The sequence below is a fragment of the Myxocyprinus asiaticus genome, chromosome 22 (assembly GCF_019703515.2).
Source record: "Myxocyprinus asiaticus isolate MX2 ecotype Aquarium Trade chromosome 22, UBuf_Myxa_2, whole genome shotgun sequence".
Lineage (NCBI taxonomy): Eukaryota > Metazoa > Chordata > Actinopteri > Cypriniformes > Catostomidae > Myxocyprinus > Myxocyprinus asiaticus.
This window is the reverse complement of record NC_059365.1, coordinates 22,182,204-22,191,998: the sequence shown is the minus strand read 5'-3', so window position 1 is coordinate 22,191,998 and position 9,795 is coordinate 22,182,204.

The following is a 9,795-nucleotide window of genomic DNA, read 5'->3' as shown; positions in this document are numbered from 1 at the left end:
AAAGGCATACAGGCGCCTCGTAGAGGGAGCCCTAGCCTGAGTGATCGTGTCTACCACCACAGGTGGGAGACAGCTTAGGTCTTCCGTGTCCCGTCCAGGGGCCAGACATGGAGATTCCAGAGGTCTGGGCGCGGGTGCCGGATGGTGCCCCTTCCCTGAGAAAGAAGGGCCTTCCTCAGGGGAATTTGCCCGGGGGGAGCTGTCACAAGGAGCGTGAGGTCCGAGCACCACGTCTGGGCGGGCCAGTAGGGTGCTTACCAGGACGACCTTCTCCTCGTCCTCCCTGACCATGCACAGGGTCTGTGCGAGCAGGCTCACTGGGGAAAACGCATATTTGCGAATGCCAGGGGACCAGCTGTGTGCCAGCGCGTCTATGCCGAGGAAGGCCTCAGTGAGGGCGTACCAGAGCGGGCAGTGGGAGGATTATTGGGAGGCGAACAGGTGCACCTGTGCCTGACTGAATCGACTCCAAATCAGCTGGACCACCTGGAGGTGGAGTCTCCACTCTCCCTTGAGGGTAACCTGTTATTACGGTGCGTCCGCCGAAGTGTTGAGGTTGCCCGGGATGTGAGTGGCTTGCAGTGACTTGGTGCTGCTAACTCCGTTGGAGGAGACGGCGGGCGAGTTATGACATACAGCGGGAGCGCAGACCGCCTTGGCGGTTGACATATGCTACCACTGCCGTGCTGTCTGTCCGAACTAGCACGTGCTTGCCCTGGATCAATGGCTGGAACCTCTGCAGGGCGAGCAGAATTGCCAGTAACTCGAGGCAGTTGATGTGCCAACGCAGCCGCGGACCCGTCCAGAGGCCGGCGGCTGCGTGCCCGTTGCCAACAGCGCCCCAGCCCATTTTGGAGGCATCTGTCGTGACCACGACGCGCCTGGAGACCAGTTCTAGCGGAACACCTGCTCGTGGAAACGAGAGGTCGGTCCAAGGGCTGAAAAGACGGTGACAGACCGACGTAATGGCCACGCGGTGTGTCCCGTGGTGCCATGCCCGTCTCGGGACTCGAGTCTGGAGCCAGTGCTGAAGCGGCCTCATATGCATCAACCCGAGCGGGGTGGCCACCGCCGAGGACACCATATGCCCCAGGAGCCTCTGAAAATGTTTCAGTGGAACCGCTGTTTTCTGTTTGAACACCTTCAAACAGGCCAGCACCGACTGGGCGCGCTCGTTCGTAAGGTGTGCCGTCAAGGAGACTGAGTCCAACTCCAAACCGAGAAAAGAGATGCTCTGAACCGGGAGGAGCTTGCTCTTTTCGCAGCTGACCCGAAGCCCTAGTCGGCTGAGGTGTGAGAGCACCAGGTTCCTGTGTGCGCATAACCCGTCTCGAGAGTGAGCTAGTATTAGCCAGTCGTCGAGATAGTTGAGAATGCGAATGCCCACCTCCCTTAACGGGGCAAGGGCAGCCTCTGCGATCTTCGTAAAGATGCGAGGAGACAGGGACAGGCCGAAAGGGAGGACTTTGTACCGATACGCCTGACCCTCGAACGCAAACCGCAGGAAGGGTCTGTGTCGAGGAAGGATCGAGACGTGAAAGTACGCATCCTTCGGGTCTACCGCCGCGAACCAATCTTGATGCCGGACGCTCGCTAGAATGCGTCTATGCATCAGCATCTTGAACGGGAGTCTGTGTAAGGCCCGGTTCAGTACTCGCAGGTCCAAGATTGGCCGCAACCCACAGCCTTTTTTCGGTACTGTACCGGCGGGTGGGGCCTCGCGGCGGGGCGGAGCTTGAGGTGCCACACCACATCGTGGCTGTGCTGAGTCCGAGGACATCGAAGCACTTACCTGGCTCCTTGTGACCACCCCCGGAACAGCCTGGGACGGGGGAGGAAGAGGCCTGTCTTCATGACCCGTGGAGACTGTCACATCGGGGGCGGATTTGTGCCACAGCTGGGAGCTCAGGGCGGGAGACTGCCGCTGGAGCGCCAACCTGCCAAATGGAGTGGTGGACGGTGGTCGTGATGCCAGCCGTACACACCGAATATGTGACCCAGGGAACAAGGAAACCACTCTTGCAGAGCTCTTGAGTACTGCAGCCACTTGGGCATGCAGCGCGATTAAATGCAAAAGGTAACAAAAAGAAGATCTGCTTACCAGCTCCAGAGCAGCGGGTTTCGTTGTCCCTGGGTCGCCCGTCTCAGGGGCGCTTTGAAGACCTCCGTGGGTTCTTCGGTGCCGGCTGTGAGACGGGTGGCGTTGGCTTCCTGTGGTGGGCTCCACGCCGGGGCCGGGCCGGAGGGGCGGGCTGCGGCGGAGCCGGTGCAGTCACCGCAGGGGGACGCCCTCGGCGATGAGTAGATGGGGTGCAGGATCTTGAGCCACGCCGGGGCAGGACAAGCCGGCTAGCATCCATCTACTGCTCTACTATCGAGAGCTGCTGGGCAAAGTCCTCGACGGTGTCGCCGAATAGGCCCGCCTGGGAAATGGGGGCAGCAAGGAATCGTGTCCTGTCGGCCTCACCCATCTCGACCAGGTTGAGCCAAAGGTGGCGCTCCTGGACCACTAGTGTGGCCATTGTCCGCCCGAGAGACCGCGCCGTGACCTCCGTCGCTCGGAGAGTGAGGTCGGTCACCGAGCGCAGTTCCTGCATCAATCCTGGGGCGGAACTACCCTCGTGCAGTTCCTTTAGCGCCTTGGCGGACTTGCAGGAGAGCCATGGCGTGCAGGGCGGAGGCGGCTTGTCCAGCAGCGCCGTAGGCTTTGACCATCAGAGACGACATAAATCTACAGGCCTTGGACGGGGGCTTTGGGCACCCGCGACAGGTGGCGGCGCTCTGCGGGCATAGGTGCACCGCGAGCGCCTTTATCCACCGGGGGATTGCCGAATAACCCTTGGCCGCCCCACCATCGAGGGTAGTGAGAGCAGGGAAGCTGAAAAGATCGGGACCGGGCAGTAAAAGGTGCCTCCCACGACCTTGTCAGCTCTTCATGCACTTCCGGGAAGAAAGGAACGGGGCGGGGCGTGGCTTTGAGCGGCGCCGCGAGCCCAGGAACCAATCACCGAGCCGCGAGGGTTCAGGGAAGAGCGGTGAAATCCACTCTAACCGACGCTCGCGGCTGTCCGGGAAAGCATGTCGTCATCTCCGCGTCAGCCTGTGACTGGGCGATCTACCCCGAAGGGAGGAGCCCAGCTGAGGCTTCTGACTGGATGAGCCCACTCTCTGATGCTGCGCTCGAGAGCTCATCACTTTCGCAGGCTCCGAATAAGAGGTCGAACTCGCCGTGAGACGAGCCGGCGGACTCACCCGGAAGCCCGATCGGGGCAGACGAGCATGCTGGGGAATGGGAGGTCCGCGGGGGGATACCCGGCGGAGGCGGTCCCATTGGGGTCCCCAAATCGCCCCCAGTGCTAGCCGCGCTGGCCTCAAACCCGTGGGTAAAAGGACCGTGCGCGGGAGCCTCTGGGGTGGCTCGCTTCCTTACGAAGGCGAGCCGCGACCGCAACGTTGCCATGGACACATTCTCGCAATGAGAACGTGACCATCCACGAACGCTGTCTCCGCGTGAGCAGTGCCCAGACATGAAAGACAGTGATCGTGACCGTTAGAAGGCGAGAGATAACGAGCACAACCAGGAATAACACACAATCGGAAAAGCATCTTTAAAAAGACGTGTCTTTAAAAAGACGTTCCGTGTGTGAGCTCTTTTAGAGAAATATATACTCTTTTAGAAGGAAAAAATGCTCTTTCAGAAAATATACTCTCTAGTTTTTCTGCCGAAGCGCAGTGCAGAGGAGGGAGAAGCCGCTGAAATGCGCCGTCAGATCCAGCAGGTGAATGAACAGTAGTATTCAACTCAATGAGCATGACTGTTCGGCTCCAAAGAGAAAATCTGAATGAGTGGTTGCACACCAGCTCCTTTTATACCCGTATGTTCGGGGGAGTGGCATGCAAATACCACTCGCCAATTTTCATTGGCCTTTTATCAAAGACCAGAGGTGTCTCGGGCTCCCAAGAGTGACCCCTAGTGTCACTACATCGACACCAACGTCGAGTGAGTGACAGATAGGGAACCCAAGTGAATTCACCATGGGTTCCCTCGGGATTTCCCTATGGGTTTTTATAATGGGGTTTTTGAACGTAAGAGTAAAATAAGGTCTGTGGTAAAAATTACTTGACGATACATGGACATTTTGTTCTATAACATAAATTACATACATTTTGAAGCTGTATTGAATTATTTTTTTTATTTATTTATTTTTTTAAACAGCTTTTATTTTTAAATTTAAACAGTAATTTATGTGACATAATGGTATGATTTATTGCTTTTAGTCAGATTAGTGGAGTTTGTTTTGTAATGCTATGCTATTGTGAGCTTATACTGAACATGGCAAAAAGTTCTTAATTAGTACTTGATGTATTTTTAATTAGCCTTGTTTAATTTGTTTTCCAATAAAAATATGAAGAAATTTAGCGAATAATATTTTAAGGTATTTTTAAAATATGCTTCCATCCTCATTTCTTTATTGTTAGTTAGCACGTTTAATATCACCACAAACAACCTGGATTGTACGTTTCTAAATGAAACTTGGTTAGATAACAGCTGCAGTGCAACAGTCCTCAATGAATCAGCCCCTCCAAACTTTACTTTTATGAGTGTCTGTAGAGTTGTTGAGGTGGAGGATTAGCTGCAATATTTAAAGATGTATTTCTATGCAAGCAAGTGTCACTTGGTGATTACTTGACCTTTAAATATCTAAATATTGTACTAAAAGTTGCTCCACACATTCTATTTATAATTATTTATAGGCCTTCAAAATACTTTCCAGCCTTTGTTGATGATTTTACAGAACTATTATCAGCAACTTGCTCTGAATTTGAAATTTTGTTATTGCTGGAGATTTCAACATTCATATATATGATCCTGAGCACAACACTGCAAAATAACTCACAACAGTTTTAAAAACTTTTGATCTGACTCGGCATGTAGATGGACCCACACACAGTCGTGGACACACTCTGGATCTGCTCAACAGTAAGGGTCTGAACATTTCATCCACTCTTTTTAAGGACGTAGCACTATCTGACCATTTCTGTTTTTTCTTTGAAATATTGATATCTCCGGCCACTGAAGTTACATCTGTCTCTGTCAAAAAGAGGTACATAAATGAGAATAATATTGTTCAATTTATAAAGGCTATATCTATGACACCAAGCATATCCGTAGACTGTGCTGATGTTCTCCTCGATAACTTTAACTCAAACGTTAAAAATGCTATTGATGGCATTGCTCCTGTAAAGTTCAGGAAGATTACTGACAGGTGCAAAGCACCATGGAGAAACACAACAGCAGAACAAAACATGAAAAGAAAATGCAGGAAAGCAGTACAAATGTGGCAGAAAACAAAACTTGAAGTCTATTATAACATCTATAAAGACAGCCTTCATGATTTCAATTTGGAACTAGGTACAACTAGGCACAATTTCTTCTCAAACATTCTAAACAGCAATATAAACAACACTTGCACTCTTTTTGCTACTGTAGAGAGACTAACTAAACCCTGTTGGGGCGCTTCGTTCAGGAGCGGGTTTGGTTATTAGCAATAACTAATAATTATCAAAGATAATTATTAACTATTAAAATCAATAGAACATTTATTAGAGTCAAAATTAGCTTATTAATCCTTCAAATCAACAACCATCAAAGATAACTATCAATTATCAAAATCAATAGAATATTAATAATTATCAAAGACAACTATTAATTACATCATGTAACAATTTTTTATTTTGTATTTATTTATTTACTCCTGGGTAGTAAGTGTTATTTCCTAATTGCTTATGCCTCAAAAGTATAGAAAATGGCTATCATTCCCCACAAACTTTGCTTTTGTGACCAGGACAGTGATATTTTGAAATGTACCTATTTTCCAGAACATTCCAGATAGATTCAGTGCTGAGTAAACTTGGAGTGACTTCTAGAACTTTTTAGAACTTTCCAGTAATATAAATAGTAGTATAAATCAGTAGCGGATTTAGGTATGGGCGACATGTGCCGTTGCCCAGGGCGGCATCTTGCGGTGGGGCGGCACAGGGCACCCACACATAACCCCCCCAACAAGCTAGAACCGCTACTGGTATAAATACAGGGGCCTTAAGCCCACCAGTTCAGTTTAGTTCCAGCTGCCTAAGTGGATACATATCTGCATTTTTCTGAGATGGCATCAAGAGGCTACAAGCATCCAGCAGATGCATTTTGCTATGTCTTTGGCCAATTTATCAAGAGCGAAAAAGTACTCTGTGGAAGCATCTGCTAAGATGTGTGAGGGCTACAAGGCATATTTCGGCATGCCTGTCGGGGATCAAGACATACCCTGGACACCAAATTTCAACTGTGAGCACTGCAAAAAAACTCTGGAAGGTAAGATAGACAATTGTTGCTCGGAATTTTATGTTATAAAATAAAGTTTTTGATTTTAAAATGTTTTCTGGGGACTCCTTTGGGACAGCAGGGACACCAAGGCGCACTACCACAGGTGGGACTGGCCACAGCAGACCGAGTTCTCTGTGGGGAAGAACAAAGTCAAGTGGGAGCCACTGTTGGAACCTCGGAAGGTGCTAATGCCACCACTGCACATCAAATTGGGCCTTAAGAAACAATTTGTCAGAGCTCTAGATAAGGAGTTGGCAGCCTTCAAGTACCTTCAAGACTTCTTCCCTAAGCTGTCTGAGGCAAAGGTCAAAGCCGGTGTCTTCATCGGACCACAGATAAAGAAGATCCTGGAGTGCAATGACTTCCCCAAGAAGCTCACTAGTAAAGAAAAAGAGCTTGGAACAGCTTTGTCGCAGTGGTTCAGGGCTTCCTGGGCAATCACAAGGCAGAAAACTATGTGGAGCTGGTTGAGACTCTGGTGAAGAACTACGGCACAATGGTTGTCGCTGTAGGATGTCCCTCAAAGTCCATATCCTTGATGCTCATCTTGATAAATTCAAGGAGAACATGGGAGCGTACTCGGAGGAGCAAGGCAAGCACTTCCATCAGGATATACTGGACTTTGAATGCCGCTACCAAGGACAGTATAACGAGAACATGATGGGAGACGATATTTGGGGCTGATTCGTGAAAGTGATTTACAGTATAATCGTAAATCTCGAAAAACTACTCACTTCTAAATCTTCTGTAGTCATTTTTGTATTACTTTAGTAAATACATGTTAATTTGGATTCAGATGTTGTTTTTTCTGACTTAATGTGAACGAAAAGATACAAATTTTGCGTTTTCATATTGGAAATAGGTAAATTTCAAAATATCACTGTCCTGGTCACAAAAGCAATAATAGCCATTTTCTATACTTTTGAGGCATAAGCAATTAGGAAATAACACTTACTACCCAGAAACAAAAAATGTGTTACATAGTGTTATTAAAATCAATACAACATTGATTAGAATCAACATTAGCATGTTAATCCTTCAAATCAACAGTCATCAAAGACAATTATTAATTATTAAAATCAATAGAAAATTGATTAGAATTAACATTAGCTTATTAATCCCTCAAATCAACAGTCATCAAAGATAATTATCAATTATCAATATCAATAGAATATTAATAAGGATTAATATTGCCAGGGCACCACCCTAGAATCAGGGACTAATAACCAGACAGTATAGCAGTCTCAGTATAGGATTGTTCTCTAAGGAAAGTCGACATCCAGAGAACATCAACATTCAAAAGTTAAACAGTGGTAACAGTGGCAGTAATATCAATTAATAATCAATACAATGTAGTCGATAAACTTCCGACATCCAACTACAAACTAAACAGTAACATGATTAGATATGGTAACAAATAAGCCTATAAAACATGAGAGGAGGGTGTGTGTGAATGGGTGTGTGTGTGTGTGTGTGTGTGTGTAAGGAGAGAAGGAAGGGACAAAACTGCGGTCGTAGTTCTCATGGAGAGTACATCACACTAAGTTTCCGGCCAGAAAATGTGGCCATGAATGTGGGTGGAGAGACTGGTTAATGGCGTCTGCCTGTTTAACACGTCTCTGCTGGTACGACAAAGCTGGGCTCTATCACCAAGTTATCTGTTCGCCAAATGTATGTGCAGATATGTATGTGAGGGGTCATGTGCATGTGTGGTTAGAATGAGAGAGAGAGAACAGAGTGACAGCACCGAAGCCAGTTTTAGCGATCGTGGGAGAGAAGGCAGCCGTTAATTTTATCACTCAGAGACGCAGTGAACGGCTCATAATCCGTCCTCTGCGGTTGTTGGTTCTTTAATGGATAAACTCAGTGTGCCAGTCTCACCTGCGATGGTCGAAATGCACAAACAGCCCAACATGGTTGGACGACAACACAGCAAATCTCATTTGTGGTAACAGAAAATTACCACAATTAATACCTTGAGTATTATTAACAGCAATGAGCGGACTCGACTGAGCGGACTCGGCGGTCCGTAAACTATACAAGCACAACCTTGATACGCAAGAATTACACACTATAATAATCTATCTCTGCCCAGACATAAACCTCTTACTTGAATCGTGTGGGGACGTGGGTAGAATGTGTGTTCGTCCGTCATTTGACTCCGACTCGGTTCCTCAAAGCTTGGGTGATGACAGGAGGCCGTTTCCTTGCTCTGTTGGCGGGCGTTACAGCGGCTGATTCTCGGCGGGTTGGCAGAGATATCAGTGAAGTCGACTCGGTTGAAGAAGGAAGAGAAATCTTCTTCTCTTCTGCAGGCAAAAGGGTGTAGATGCATATTATTCAGCGGTATCCTTCAGATCCATTAGCATGCTTGATGGAACATGGAGAAATCTCGGTTCATCCAGCGAGGTGGAGATTGTATGGCCAAAGTTCAGGTACGTACGTTACTTCCTTGGGCAGCGAAACTACACCTGGGAGCAGCAGGACTGCAACTAGACACGGCGAATACTGTCGCTGGAAGCAAAGCTTAGAAGGAATTTCCGGGTTTTATACTCTCGATGATGTCATAGTTGAGGGACGCGTTCTGTCATGCATTTCATCCAATAGGAGTTGAGGGTTCAATCCTCTAGAGTATCACACATAGGTGTAAAGTGAGCAAGGCTTGATGGGATGTGTAGTCTGTTTTGGACTCTCATTGTTTGATTTTGGAGCCATTTTGTGTTATCAGGCTTTGAGGGTTCCTACAGGCCACAGTCAGGCTTTATGACTGTGTGTAGGCCTGCCTTTGTCTCCTATCTGAGTACATGAGGCCCAACACCCCCAACTCAGGTTCCCTGTGAAATACTGTCTAACAGCAAATGCAATGAATTTGCATCATTTTTCATGAATAAGATCAATGATATTAAAATGGTGATCAGCTCATCCTCATGTTGCACTGAGGTCAAACAGAACCCACCACAAAAACTTCAGAAATCAAATCCCTTTATTGTCACTCAACCATATACACATGTGCAACAGTGGGTGAAAGTCTTGGGTGCGGTTCCAAGCAACATAGCAGTATGACAATTACAATAAACATCTGATTTACACATAACACAGTTTACACATCTTGTTACACAACACAATATACAATATACACCTAATAATATACAATATACAGTATACACAAAATAAGAAGACTGTATACAAAATAATAATATACAATATACAGTATACGCAAAATAAGAAGACTGTATACAATAAAAATACACTGTTCTTTCATGGAAAACTAAAGGAGAATTTCTGTAGAATGTTCATGCTTTTCTCTTCCATAAAGTGAAATTGAATGGGGAACAGGGTGTATCAAGCCCCAAAAATTACAAAAAATAAAAAACTTCATAAAACAAAGAAACTATCATAAAACTGTGTGTTCCAAA